Source organism: Sturnira hondurensis, unplaced genomic scaffold, assembly GCF_014824575.4.
Source record: "Sturnira hondurensis isolate 20B ecotype Veracruz unplaced genomic scaffold, ASM1482457v3 Scaffold0001304, whole genome shotgun sequence".
Classification (NCBI taxonomy): Eukaryota; Metazoa; Chordata; class Mammalia; order Chiroptera; family Phyllostomidae; genus Sturnira; species Sturnira hondurensis.
In genome coordinates this window covers 2,128,903-2,144,591 of record NW_028073935.1, presented here as the reverse complement: position 1 = coordinate 2,144,591, position 15,689 = coordinate 2,128,903, and positions in this window count along the sequence as shown.

Here is a 15,689-nt window from a genome sequence, read left to right as displayed (position 1 = left end):
TTTCACTCAGCAAAATGCTTTCCAGTTCCATCCATGATGTCGCAAAGGGTAGCAGTAGTTCCTTCTTCCTTTCTGCAGCATAGAATTCCATTGTGTAAATGTACCATAGCTTTTTGATCCAGTCATTTACCGATGGGCATCTGGGTTGCTTCCAACTCTTGGCAATCATGAATTGTGCTGCTATGAACATCGGGGTGCGTAGGTTCTTTTGGACTGGTGCTTCCGAGTTCTTAGAATATCCTCCTAACAGTGGAACTGCTGGGTCAAAAGGCATGTCCATTTTTAGTTTTCTTAGAAAATTCCATACTGTTTTCCATAGTGGTTGTACCAGTCTGCAATCCCACCAACAGTGCACTAGAGTCCCCTTTCCCCCACAACCTCTCAAACACTTGTTGTTTGTTTCTTTGTTTATGATAGTCATTCTGACTGGTGTTAAGTGGTATCTCATTTTGGTTTTAATTTGCATCTCTCTGAAAGCTAGTGAAATCGAGCATCTTTTCATGTGTCGCTGGATCCTCTGTATGTCCTCCTTGGTGAAGTGTCTGTTCAAGTCCTTTGCCCATTTCTTAATTGGGTTGCTCGTCTTCTTTGAGTGGAGTCCAGTGAGTTCTTTGTATATGTTGGAGATTAAACCTTTGTCTGAGGTATCATTGGCAAATATGTTTTCCCAAAAAGTTGCTTCTCTTTGTATCTTGATACTGTTTTCCTTAGCCATGCAGAAGCTTTTAATTTTGATGAGATCCCATTTGTTTATTTTTTCCTTTATGTCCCTTGCTCTAGGGGACGTATGAGTGAAAATATTGCTGCGTGGAATATCTGAGATTTTTCTGCCAATGCTCTACTCTGGAGCTTTAATGGTTTCCTGGCTTATATTTAAGTCTTTTATCCACCTTGAATTTATTTTGGTGTATGGTGTAAGTTGGTGCTTGAGTTTGATTTTTTTGGACATAGCTGTCCAATTCCCCCAACACCATTTGTTGAAGAGGCTATCTTTACTCCACTTTATGTTGCTGCCCCCTGTGTCAAATATTAATTGGCTGTAGAGATTTGGGTTTATTTCTGGGCTATCTGTTCTATTCCATTGGTCTATGTGCCTGTTTTTATGCCAGTACCAGGCTGTTTTGATTACAGTGGCCCTGTAATACAGTTTGATATGAGGTATTATAATCCCTCCTACTTTGTTCTTCTTTCTCAAAATTGCAGCTGCTATTCGGGTGTTTTATGGTTCCATATAAATTTTTGAAGTGTTTGTTCTATGTTCGTGAAATATGCCATTGGCACTTTAATAGGCATTGCATTAAATCTGTAAATTGCTTTGGGTAGTATGGACATTTTGATGATATTTATTCTTCCAATCCATGAATATGGTATATGTTTCCATTTGTTTGTGTCTTCCTTGATTTCTTTCTTCAGTGTTGTGTAGTTTACTGTATACAGGTCTTTTACCTACTTGGTTAGGTTTATTCCTAGGTATTTTATTTTTGTTTTTGCTATATCAAATAGGATTTTTTTCTTGATTTCTGCTTCTTCTGTTTCATTGTTGGTATACAAAACTGCCTTTGATTTCTGGATATTGACTTTGTATCCCGCTGTTTTCCCAATTTCATTTATTAGTTCGAGCAGTTTTTTGGTAGAGGCTATAGGATTTTCCATGTACATGATCATGCCATTGCAAACAATGACAGTTTTGTTTCCTCCTTTCCAATTTGGATGCCTTTTATTTCCTTTTCTTGTCTGATCGCTGTGGCTAGAATTTCCAACACTATATTGAATAGAAGTGGTGAAAGTGGACAACCTTGTCTTGTTCCTGATCTTACTGGAAAACCTTTTAGTTTTTGCCCATTGTGTATGATGTTGGCTGTAGGTCTTTCATATATGGCCTTTATTATATTGAGGAATGCTCCCCCTCTTCCCATTGTCTGAGTACCTTTATTATAAATGGGTGCTGTACCTTATCAAAAGCTTTTTCCGCATCTATTGATATGATGATGTGCTTTTTGTGTTTGCTTTTGTTTATGTGATGCATTACATTTACTGAGTTACAAATATTGAACCATCCTTGCATCCCTGGGATGAATCCCATTTGGTCGTGATTTATGATCTTTTTGATGTATTGTTGGATGCGATTTCCTAATATTTTATTGAGGATTTTAGTGTCTATGTTCATCAGCGATATTTTCCTGAAGTTTTCTTTCTTTGTTGTGTCACTATCTGGCTTTGGAATTAGGATGGTGCTGGCTTCATAAAAAGAGTTGGGGAGTTTTCCCTCCATTTGAATTTTTTGGAATAGTCTGTGAAGAATAGGGGTTAGTTCTTTCTTTAAAAACTTTGTAGAATTTGCCTGTGAAACCATCTGGTCCAGTGCTTTTGTGTAATGGGAGTTTTTTTTATTACTTCTTGAATTTTTTCTGCTGTTATTGGCCTGTCCAGGTTTTCTGCTTCTTTTTCATTGAGCTTTGGAAGATTCTATTTTTCTAGAAATTTGTCCACTTCACCTACATTTTCAAATTTCTTCGCATAGAGCTCTGCATAGGAATTCCTTTCAATCCCTTCTATTTCTGTGGTACCAGTTTTAATCTCTCCTCTTTCATTTCTGATTGTATTTATTTGGGTCCTCTCTTTTTTTTTTTCTTGATGAGCCTACTTACAGGTTTGCCTATTTTCCAAAAACTGACTCCTGGATTCATTGACCTTAGAATTGTGCTTTTAGTCTCTATGCCATTTAATTCTGCTCTGATCTTGGTTATTTTGTTCTTTCTACTTGCTCTGGGCTGTCTTTGTTGTTGTTCCTCGAGTTCTTGGAGGCGTCGCGTTAGGTTGTTTGTTTGAAATGTTTCTATCTTCTTTAGGTAAGCCTGTATTGCTATGAACTTCCCTCTCAGGACTGCCTTGGCCGTGTCCCATAAGTTTTGGGTTGTGGTGAGTTCATTTTCGTTTGTTTCCAGAAACATTTTTATTTCTTCCTGATTTCTATCTTGACCCATTCATTGTTTAATAGCATACCATTCAGTCTCCATGATTTTGGATGTTTTGGGGTTTTTCCTGTGGGGTTGGTTTCCACTTTCAGTCTCTTGTGATCAGAGAAAATGCTTGGTATCATTTCTATTTTCCTGAATTTGTTGAGACTCGTTTTGTGTACTATCATGTGGTCTATCTTTGAAAATATTCCATGTGCATTTGAAAAGAATATGTATTTAGCTTCTTTGGGATGATGGGCTCTATATATATCAATTAGGTCCATTTCATCTATAGTGTCATTTAATGCTGCAATATCTTTGTTGATAGTTTGTTTGGAAGATCTGTTTATTATTGACAGTGGGATATTAAAATCCCCTACTATAATTGTGTTGCTGTCAATATCTTTCTTGAGGTCCTCTAGGATTTTGTTTATATATTTGGGTGCTCTTGTGTTGGGTGCATATATATTTACCATATTAATGTCTTCCTGGTGGATTCTTCTCTTGAGTAATATGAAGTGACCTTTTTGGTCTCCCTTTATGGCCCTTTTATTGAAGTCTATTTTGTCTGATATTTCTACCTCAGCTTTTTTTCTTGTCCATTTGCTTGGAAAATTTGTTTCCATCCTTTCATTTTTAGTCTGTGGTGGTCTTTTGACCTGAGGTGGGTCTCTTGTAGGCAGCATATGTTGGATCATGCTTTCTTTTCCATTCAGCTATTCTATGTCTTTTAATTGGTGCATTTAATCCATTTATGTTTAAGGTTATTATTGAAAGGTATTTATTCATTGCCATTTATGTACCTGTGTGCCTCTCCATCTCTCTGTTTTCCTTCCTTTCCTTAAAGCAGCCCCTTTAGTAATTCTTATAGAGCTGGTTTGGGGGAAGCATATTCTTTTAGACTTATTTTGCTTGGAAGCTCTTTATTTGGCCTTCTGTCTTTATTGAGAGCCTTGCTGGGTACAGTAGCTTTGGTTGTAGGCCTTTGTTTCTCATTACTTGGAATATTTCTTGTCATTCTCTTCTTGCTTGGAATGTTTCCATTGAGAGGTCAGTAGCCAACCTTATTGGGACCCCCTTGTATGTTACTTCCTTTTTCTCCCTTGCTGCCTTTAGGATTTTCTCTTTGTCTTGGAGGTTTGCCAATTTAATGATGATGTGTCTTACAGTGGGCCTCTTTGGGTTCCACCTAATTGGGACTCTTTGCAATTCCTGGATCCGTGTGACTTTCTCTCTCCTCAACTTAGGAAAATTTTCCGTAATTACTCTTTCAAGTATGTTTTCTATCCCTTGTTCTTCTTCCTCTCCTTCTGGTATTCCTATTATTCGGATATTATTACGTTTCATGTTGTCTTGCATTTCTCTTAAATTCTCCTCATTTTTTCTGGTTCTCTTTTCCATTATTTCATCCGTCTGGGAGAGTCTTTCTAGCCTGTCTTCAATCTCACTTATGCAATCTTCCTCCTCATCGATCCTACCCTTCATACCTTCTACTGTGCTCTTCAGTTCAGAAATTGCATTCTTCATTTCCTCTTGGCCTTTACTGATGGTTTCTATTTCCTTTTTCATGTAGGTATAGTTTGCAGAGAGTTCATTGTAGCTCCCCTGTAGTTTCTGGTAGCTCGTTGTAAGCTCTTTGAATTTCCTGATAACCAGTGCTTTGAATTCAATATCTGATCATTGACTTGCCTCTATTTCATCTAACATTCTTTCTGAAGCTTCCTCCTTTTCTTTCATTTGGGGATTGTTTCTTTGTCTTCTCACTGTTTGTGATACTTTTCTTGTTGGCCTCAGCTTCTTAAATTGATCTGTTCTGGTTCCCTGGGTTTATGGTGTGGACTTCTGTGGTAGGATACCTGTGAAATTCAGTGATGCAGTCTCCTGCAGGTAACTTGGTGTTCTCCGCTTCCACCTACTCCTTTCTTTATTGTGCATGTGTGATCATTTGGAGGGGGAGGAGAAATGTTTTATGATTGCAGAAGATTATTTTATGTTATTTACAGACACAGTCGGTAGAGAAGAAATAGACAATCTTTAGGCTATGTATAGAGNCTTTTCTTGTTGGCCTCAGCTTCTTAAATTGATCTGTTCTGGTTCCCTGGGTTTATGGTGTGGACTTCTGTGGTAGGATACCTGTGAAATTCAGTGGTGCAGTCTCCTGCAGGTATCTTGGTGTTCTCCGCTTCCACCTACTCCTTTCTTTATTGTGCGTGTGTGATCATTTGGAGGGGGAGGCGAAATGTTTTATGATTGCAGAAGATTATTTTATGTTATTTACAGACACAGTCGGTAGAGAAGAAATAGACAATCTTTAGGCTATGTATAAACTGTGCTCTTCGACCCAGCTTGCCACTTTTAAGAAAGGATGGACATAATCTAAGTCTCCTGTTGGGTAGGGGAAGCTTGTGAATTTTATCTAGAAAGCAGTGTGGTTGCAGGTGGTCAGTTTTTGAGGTAAGGTGAGAGTAGAGGTTAGTAACTAGATGTAGTGTGTGAGTAAATAGAGTAATAGTATTCAGGCACCTGTAAGGTGGTCTAAGGTCCGAGAGATGTGTTATGAAGTGTTACCGTTGTATTGAACAGTTCTTATTTACAATAATATTAGAGTAACACTCACGTGGTAGACTCTATGTGATCTGTCTAAATGGGGGTTATAGAGCTTGGGTAGTATGGCAAAGTTAAGCAAGTGAAGTATAGAAAATTAGCAATACACTGTGGAGTAAAGAGCAGTGGGTACCTGTCAGGTAGTACAATATAACCAGCCAGAACTAAGAAACCTTTACAGAAAGAGGAGGAATACAAAGATATTCTTAAAATAAAAAAGAAGTAAGAATAATGCAAAAAAATAATAATACACCTAAAAGAAAACTAAGCAACACAGAAACAAACAATCCAACACACCCATGCACATAGACACACAACACAAAAGTCAGGAGAAAGGAGGAATAAGTTGAAAATTGTGGAAGAACAGATGGACTTAAATTGAACAACAAACAAAAGAAATGAGGGACAGAGTATTGAAAGATAGAGCAACAATACAGTTTAAAAGATATAAGATTATGTACAAAAGAAGTTGAGAGAGAAAAAAGGGGGGAAGGGGAAACCCCCCACAACCACATTTTAAAAAAAATGACAACAGCAACAAAAAAGCACCCTTCCTTTGTTGGTTTCAAACTGTCCAAACCGGTTTTTCTGGTTGCGGCCTCTCTGAGGGCAGGTATGCAGGCGGGCCCGAGCCGGAGCAGGCTGCTGGATTGGGCTGTGGGCACCCACACCTCTGGGAGGGTGCCTGTTTCCTTCAGTATCTGGCACTATCCTACTCAGTCCGGTGGTGAGACCCAGGTGTTCCCACCCCTCCCCTGGGTGGCTGCTGGGTGGTTGGGTCATGAGGCAAGCTGCTGTCGTAGCGCACCTCAGTTCACTTTCCATAGAGACTTCTCCGCAAAGCCTGCCTCTCAGTTCAGCCCAATCCCAAAAGACCGACAAGGACAGTGTCCTTCTTAAATCCCCCAGGCTGGCGGGCTGGTGGGCTGGTGGGCTGGCAACCACAGAGTCTGCAGTTGAATAGGGCCCTCTGCCCTTGCCACCCTTTAGGTTAACTTAAGCCCACAGGTCTCTGCCCAGTATTACCCAGCCTGCCTAGACGGGAGGCGGGGAGTCAGTTCTCTCCCAAGGACCCTATAGCAGGTCCATGACTCTCAGAGTCTGCTGCCAGCCCACCGGGTGCGAGGCCTCTGGAGTTCCCTCCACCACAGGCGGCCCCGGCCCTGGATTCAGACGGGGCCTCTGTTTCCCACCGATGATGCTGGCCCAGATGCCCGCCACTTCTCATCCCTACTCACGCTCCACCGGAGGTCGCCCGCCTTGGGCTCACCAAGGGCCCAGCCTGCCACCAAGGAGGCTGCGGAGTGCAGGGGCTTTTGTCCTTGGAGTCCTCTGGAGTCCTCACCCACCTGCAGCTGTCTGATTCCTCTGTCACACTCTCTGGTCTCTCGTTTTCATAAATGTTGGGGAATTATTGGTTGATTATGCTGTTCTTTGGTAGATCCGCCTGGATTTTCCATCAGATGCACGGGAGCTGGGTTCCCTCCGTGCTACTCTGTCGCCATCTTCCTCCTCCCTCATCTAAGTTACTTTACTATTAAAACCCATCAATAGCTTCCATATGCACTTAGGATTAAATCTACGTTCTTTACTGAAGCCTCTGGGGCTGATACATTGTGGCCTTCCTTTCTTCCAGCTCAATTCTTTGCCATTCTCCCTCACTACATGATACTCAGGAGCATTTTAGTCAGGCCTCAGGGAATGTGGTATTTTTTGACTGTTTAACAGAACTTAAAAGAAATTATCCAGCATTAAACACCTACATTAGAAAAAAAGGAATGCCTCAAATCAATTACTTCAGATTTCACCTTAAGAAAATAGAAAATGAAGAGCCAATTGAAGACAAGTCAAGCACAAAGAGGGAAATAATAAAAATCAAAGTGAAAATTCAATGGAAATTTTTTTCTGAAGAAATTAACAAAATAATAAACCTCTAGCCAAACAGTCAGAAAAAAAAAAACAGCAAATACCAATATCAGGGCAGTACGACATCATACTGTTATGGAAGAAACTCCCAGAAACTCAGTTCCCCTTGTTGACAATGTGAAGAATTACAGTTCAGCAAACCTACTAGAGTGCAAGCAAAGTTAATTAGTGCTAAGTTCTAATGAGAGAGCAAAAGCAATGGTGGCTAGAGCAGGGTGGCCAGAAACCAGTGACCAACACCCAGGTGGCTAGAGGTCCCTCAGTCAGAGGCTGGGTGGCCAGGAGCACCCTGTGTGGGAAGAGGAATAAGAGAACAAGTCATTTTTTCTAAGGATTTATGTAGTTCAAGGGTTAGGGGCTGAGGGAATTACATTTTGATTGACAGGTAAAAGTGGTACCATCTTCCCCCTGAGGAGACATGACCATCCAAACATATGTATGTGTCAGGGTCTGTTGGCCCAAATACTTATCTTGCTCCAGACTCTATTTGCTCATGTTGCATATGTGACAGGAGGCAGGCAGTTAGCCAAAGTTGTTTTATTGACTTTTTCTTTGGGCACTCTTGACCCATTCCTTTCCCCGTTCCAGGCCTTAGAATGAATACACAGTCTCAAGGTTTTCCTTTTCCCAGCTAGTGGAGATGATGCAGACAGACTCCCAAGGGCTAACCCTGCCTCAGCCTGCACTATCACAGTTTTGCTTCTTGTTTGGAATGCCTGGCAGTCTTATGAAACAAGGCTTAGGACTGCTGGGTCAATGGGTGACACATGTTCCTCTGCTTCGAGCCTACTTTATTAAGTTCTTTGTTAGCAGTGGTGAGAGTCCTGCCTTCATTTCCCTTCTGGCCACTCATTTCTAGCTGCTACCATAACAATACCAAAGTTTACAGACATGAAAAGAATTATAAGGGAATGTTATGAACAACTTTATGCCTATAAACTTGACAACTTTGAGGAAATGGACTAATTCCTTGAAAGTGATAGTTCACCAAACTCAATTAAGAGGAATTAGATAACCTGAAAAGCCCTATACCTATTAAAGAAATGAAACTTGTTGTTAAAAACCTTTCTAGAAAGAAATGTCCAGGCCCAGATGATTCAATGGGCAAGTCTAACAAACATTTAAAGAAGAAATATTACCAATTCTATGCAAAATCTTACCCCCAAATGTAAAAATTCTCTACTTATTCTTGGAGGCCAGCATCATCCTGATACCAAAACTACATAAAAATATAGCAAGAAAAGAAAACAACTGACCAATATATTTTTTAAGATAGATCCAAACACATATATTATATTTAATTTGACAAAATTTTAGAATATTTCATATATTTATAAACACAGATGTAAATACTCTAAAAATAGGATATATATATGTATATATACACATATAGACATACTCACAAACACATGTATAGACTTACATCATAACAAAGTGGCACTTAACCCAAGAATGGGAAGTTGGTTTAACATTCAGAAATCAGTAATATAACTTATGATATTAATAAAGCAAAAAGAACCATATGATGATCTCAATGAACACAGGAGATATATTTTATGAAGTCCACCTTCACAGCAAGCTAGGAATAAGAGGGAAATCTCAATTGAAAGGGGCACCTAAAGGTGAAGGCTTTCCCTTTAAGATCAGGAACAAGATAAGGATGATGGCTTTCAGAACTATTCATCATCTTACTAGAGGTCCTGTACAAGTTAATCAGGCAAGAAAAAGAAGTCAAATGTTCTCAGATTCACAAGGAAGAAATAAAACCATCTTATTTGCAGACAACATAATCACCTATGTAGAAAATCTAAAGAATGCTAAATGAAAATGATGTTAGAAAAAAAATCAAATGAATTTTTATATATCTGCAATGAATGAACAATTGGGTATTTAATTAAAAACACAATACCATTACAATGTCATCAAACCTATGACTAAATCCGAGGCAACATGTGGAAGGTCTATAAAACATTGCTACTAAGAAAAGTCAGCCTTATGTTAAAAGAGAAATATACCTGGCTCTTGAATTGAAAGACTCAAGATTGTTAAGATGCCAATTCTCCTCAAATTGTTACACAGATTCAAAGCAATCCCAGTCAGAACCCCAGCAAGCATTTGTACATCCTTCTGGTAAAGCCTTTCCTCACAAAGAAGTTCTATCCAACTTTCGTCCAAAATCAAAATCGAAGAACCCTAATCACGGACATACAACACACCTAAATCCTGTCTTTGGTCATTCTTCCTTCTTTAATATCTCATTGATTAGTCCTTTTTTTAAAAAAACGATGTTGATAGATCTATTTGTGGGGAGAAAAAAGAAAATGTGTTTGTTTCAGAAAGATGATTAATTTTTTAAAGGGAAGAAATAGCCAAAATTGGACAGATAAGGAAGGACTAGGTCAATGGGCTTTAATCCATTGGTGATTGTGCCCACCAAATTCTTCTGAAGGGCCACAATAATTTAATAATCATCTTTGCAAAACCTGGGAACCTACAAAGCAGCCTGGTCTGCTGCACAAGTTGTGTGCAGCCCGTGTCTCCAGACAGCAGGAGCCTACACTGCATTTTGTATCTCGGGTGCCCAGACTGTGCTGCATTTCTAGCCAGGACCCCAGTAGGCAGGTGGCCACTGACTTTGGGATGGTTTTGTTCCAAATTGTCACAGGAAATTCAAGAAGTCACCAAAACAACAACAAAAAAATCTTATTCTCTGACACTGGGATTTAGTCTTGAAATGAGGTTCTCTAGGAGTCAGTCCACCCTTAAGGACAACCTGGGGAAAGGAATACGTTTCTCCTAAAATCCAGGTTGCTGACCTCTTCAGATATAGCAAATTGCCTCCACGACAACTCATAAATGTGTTTTTCAGGACTCTGCCCTTCCATCCACCTTGCTGGGATGTCCTAGATGTACAGCCCCTGTTGGAGCCATCCAAACAGTTTCCTCCTGCCCACTATAGTTGGGAGAGTTCATGTGAGTGATGGCATAAAGGTGGTGTACATAAATTCAAAGGATAATTATTCTTTTATATTGGATTGCAGCCCTGACATGCTCACCTCATCATTAAAAGCATTGGAAAGATGATTAATGCTTTCTGTGGTTCTGTGTGAGCACCATGCATTCCAGGGGGCGCTATGCAGTCTCGGGCCCTCGCTGAGAGCTTGAACAAAGCTATTGATGAGCAGTTCAATTGGCTTTCAACTAGCAAACCCCAGACTTAATGGAGCATGTCCACAGATCTATTGCAGGCTGCTGCTGAAGGCAAAGCCTCGTCTTTTCTGTCAAGAAAGTGTCTCTCCACATCAGAGATGGCTTAAATTCCTGCAAATATAGGCAAAATGTTTCCCCTCCAGTTCACCCTTCAAAAAATGAATTCACCTGAGGAATTAGCCAAATACAATAGGATCCACATACAACAGAGGAGCCGGTCATTTTTCCTTGAAGGAAGAAGAAAGTACGTGTGTCAATGCATTAATATAACTCTCCTCCACAGTCAGCAAATGGGGCAGGGATAGGACATAAGCAACTGTTCATCTCACGATCATGTCCTGGATGTATACATGTGCTTCACACACACACACACACACCCCTGAAGAGAAATAGAGACAAAGAAGAGAGGAAGAGATGTGGGGTGCCTCTTAGCCGTCATCATCCCCATGAACATAACTTTTCCTTTCCAAACTGATTCTCCTCCCCCCTCATCCAATAGCTAGTCAAGTTTCTTTTCATTGATTAAACATCAATGAAAACATCAATGTTTTCTACTTTGAAAGAAAAGATGGTATCATTTTTGTAGGTGAGATTGTACTGTTTTGTAGGTGAGGTAAGGTTGTACTCAGGAGCAGAAAGCAGAATTGGGGCCCTGGGTTGGGATACTGTCATCTGATCTCCCAGGGGCTCATGCATCTCTATCCACTGCCATTTCCCAGATGGCCCTGAAGAGCCAACAAGGCCACTCACAGAGTCCCTTCTTCTGTTTGCCAGGGTTTGACAGCCTTACAGTGTATGGCCACTTTCCTCTTTGATATCATAGTTTCTGGATCACCAGGGAGAACATATGATGGTATTATTGGAGCAATGAGATTATACTTGGTCACATTACCATTTTGTTCTTCATCTTGGAGGCCCAATATGACAGCAGATCAGGCACAGTCTCCGCTCTGACCCGCAAGGACTCCCCCAAGCATGGCTCCCAGAACCTATCCAGGCCCTGACAGCCTCTGGCCAGACTTGCAGGAAAAGCATTGAAATCCTTGGGCTATCCCTATTCTTCACCACATTTTTATTGCAGATCAATAATCAAAAGGGAGTTGATCAATGTTGGATGAATAGCTAGGTGAGACCTGTGTGTGGAATTACTGTGAAGAAAGTTTCCCCAATACATGAACAACCTAAAGCCGCCAATTTGGCAGAGCCATATTGTAACCTCATGCAGGGCAGGGCCTGGTGCTCTTCATCACCATGCACCCCATGGTTACCAAGTCTTACAATTGTAAGGGCACAGTGAATGTTTTTGGAGTTAATGAGCAAAGCAGCTTCTGCAGGCCCATGGAGCTTTGCCTGAGGTGTGTTCCCATTAAAATTTCTGAAAGCAGATAATCTCCACATGCTCAACTCCTGCCCCTGAAGGTCACAGAGCAGCTGCAAAGTAGCAAGGCTCTCTCCCTAGGCTCAGATGTCAGCATGTTTTATTTAAGAAATTACTATCTGGAAGGTAATTAATAGTTTTAAGAATGGCAAAAGAAGTCTAAAAATGACCTCACGTAAAGGCTATGAGCACTGCAAATTTACTATCTCATCTGTCTCTTTATTTGAGGGAACTGATGATTGGAGGGATCTCTAAATGTTTACCTCATGATTTTGTCTCTGAAGCCCACCCACATTAGGGGATAGTTGGTGGGACAGTGAATTAGCATTTAGCAAAGCCTGAAAAACTAGGGGCAGAGGAAATGACAAAAGGTATAAACAATGGAGGGAACCCACCTGTCTCTGCAGTGTCTGCTAACAACTGCTTTAAGCCACTTCCAAAGATTTCCTAATTAAGACAGGCAAAGAAATGACAGTCATCCACATAGTAAATACCATTACTTTCAAACTCTAAAAAAAAGCTTGTGTACATTTTTAAAAGCCTAGTTGTTATCACACAATTCATGTATGGAATCTGTCACTAAATGGCCTTCATTCCTCTCATTTTGCTCCTTCCTTTCTTTACTTTCTCTTGGTGCTTTTCCATTCTGGTCATGGGACAGACTTGATCTGAAGAAGCACTTGTGGGTTCAAGCGGCTCAGGATCATAAGGCTGGAGAGGTGGCTTCTCTCACTTCAGGGCATGTAATGAGAATTATTTTCAGTGGTATTATATTAATGACTTATGTTCACATGTTTATCAAGTTTATCTGTAAACAGTAAATTCATGAGACAAATATTTATTGTCTATGATATACATTTGACCACTTTGTTGTACTTTGCTTTCATGTCAAGACTGTACTTAACTATATACAGCAGGGTTCTAAACATGCTTTCTATAAAGGGGCAGATAGTAAGTATTTCAGGTTTGGTGGGCCATAAGGTCATTGTAACACTATTAAACTCTACCTATGTAACCCAAAAGCGGCCAAAAAATTCATTGAGAAAAACAGGCAGAGGGCCATATTTTGCCTGCCGCCATAGCGCTGTGACCCAAATCTACAGAAACATCACTCCATCAGCAACCTTAGCTATTGAACCAAAAGTTTAGTAGTTTGATGGGGAGACTCTAAGGAGCCAAAAGAGATAGTAACAGATTGGAGAACCAAAACTTTCCTGATTTATACATAGAATAGATACTCAAGGCTGTAATCCCTACTGATATACTTTTAGAAAGTATTCTTATAAGTTGCATATACTTATTCTGCCTATTTTTATAAACAAATTTTTATTGGCACACAGACATGCATATTTGCTTGTGTATCATCTATGACCTCTTTCCTGATGCAATAGCAAAGTTCGGTAGTTGAAACAGAGACCCTGTGATTTGCAATGCCTGAAATATTTGGTATTTGGCCTTTTAGAGAAGTTTTCCAACCTCTGCCTTAGATTATCATTTTGAGGACTAGACTTTGGGAAATCAGAATCTATGATATAATTGTTGGTCATATCTCTCCCTCAACAGTTAATAAAGAGCCTATTGTTTATATATGTTTATAAATACAAAATTCCCAGAAGGAAAAGAGACATAAGTCTACTGATTAAAAATGGAATCAATTAAGATAATTCAAGTAGGTACTCATCAATATTATATCTTAGACAAATATTTGCTTGGCAGATTAATGCTAACTCCCCTAAAACATCTAATCATATAAATATTCAGTTTTACCACTCATTAGTATATTTGCTTTGGTAATAGCTACTTTTTATCTTTCCCTAAGTAAATGAAATACATATGGAAAATTCATTAAATCCCATAAGTTTTATCCCCTGAATTTTTAAAAACTTATCAGACTTTCTGTAAGTGTGGGGTTCCCTTGAAGAAGCTAGACAAGTTAAGGTCATTGTGAACCCCATAAAAAAGATAATGAATAGATAATGATTAATGAAGCTAGTTTTAGGCTGTTAAATGAAATGTTAAATGAATGGTGAAATAAAATGCACACAAACATTATTTAAAATTTGAGAAAATAATAGGGTATAAGAATAAATGGAAACCAAGAAGAAAATTCAACCATTTCTGAGGCTGAGCAAACTTAACAGATAAGTTTCTATGGTAGCTAACATTCAATCTGAGATTGTCAAAATGTTCCTGCCTACCTCAGCACTTCTCATGACTGTCAACGATAAAAGAAGTATAAAGTGGTAAATTCTCAAAGTTGAGAATGGGTAATTATTTTTAAAATGTTTTAGAAACTTGAATTTGGAAACCATGGCACCAGAATGGCCCTTTTTCTTAGCTTTATCTCTCTCATCTTCTCTGCTTCCACACATCTGCACTCTGTCTTCCTCTGTTTTTCCCATTCACTCTGTCTTCTCCTTCTCCTTTTCTTTATTTCTCTAACTTTTAAAAGATTTTATTTATTTATTTTTAGAGAGAGGGGAAGGGAAGAAGAAAGAGAGGGAGAGAAATATCAATGTATGGTTGCCTCTTGTACACTTCCTACTTGGGACTTGCCCCACAACACAGGCATGTGCCCTGACTAGGAATTGAACCAGCAATGCCTTAGTTTGCAGGCTCATGCTCAACCCACTGAGCTACAACATCCAGGACTCTAACTTTCTGTTTTGTTTTTGGTCTCCTATTTTATTGCCAAACCTCTCATTGTGCACTGGTGCTCCCTCATTCTGATAGAGTAGGAAGTTCAGTGGGGCATCCCTCCAATCGCAAGTGTGAAGGAGGTGGAAACTGCTTTCCCTTCACTAAAACCACAGGGTAGGATGCTTCCAGTTTTATCTAGCTTCATTCAGAAACAGATGTTCTCTGGTACCCAAAACTTGTCCTTTTAAGCAAGAATACATGTCCTGATTTAACATGTTAATATTAACTGACTGATGTGTGTTCAGCTACATATATTATATCCTGTTTAATCAAAGTTATTTGTATTGTCATCTGAGGTTCTTTGTTCCTTTGAGGAAATTACAATCTAATTTAAGGGAGAAAATTAAGGTAAACCTTTCAGAAAACATTGAATATTCCAAAAGCACTAAGGATAAGATAGAATAAATAATGTGTACAGCATTCTACCTTTTTGCAATGGCTGGCTTGAAACTAGCTTATTTCATCAACCTTTCCCACATGAAAATTCTTGAACAGGGGTTCATAATCTGGAGCTTATGGACATTCAGCATAAGCATGAGAACCTCTGAACAAATGTACGTTTGTGTTTGTTCAAGCAGTGTTCAGAGAGGAGAGCTGGTAGCTCTCTTCCATAAGTACCATGTTCAACCCTACACACAGAGACACACACATGCACATACATTCAAATGAAGAATTAGTAGGATTTTAGCACAAAAGATAAGATGATAGGTTAAATAAATAAGGGTGGGAAAATGGTCACTGATAATGAATAAAAGTCACCTGTGTGTCAGAAACCCTGAGGAGACCAATCCACTGACCTCCGTGGAGCTGCTTTTCAGAGAATGGAGGAAGGTGAGGTCACAAGAAAAAAATTATAGGAACCCATAAAAACCTAGAACTGTCAAATGCAGTATAAGGAAAAAAAGGCTCATCAA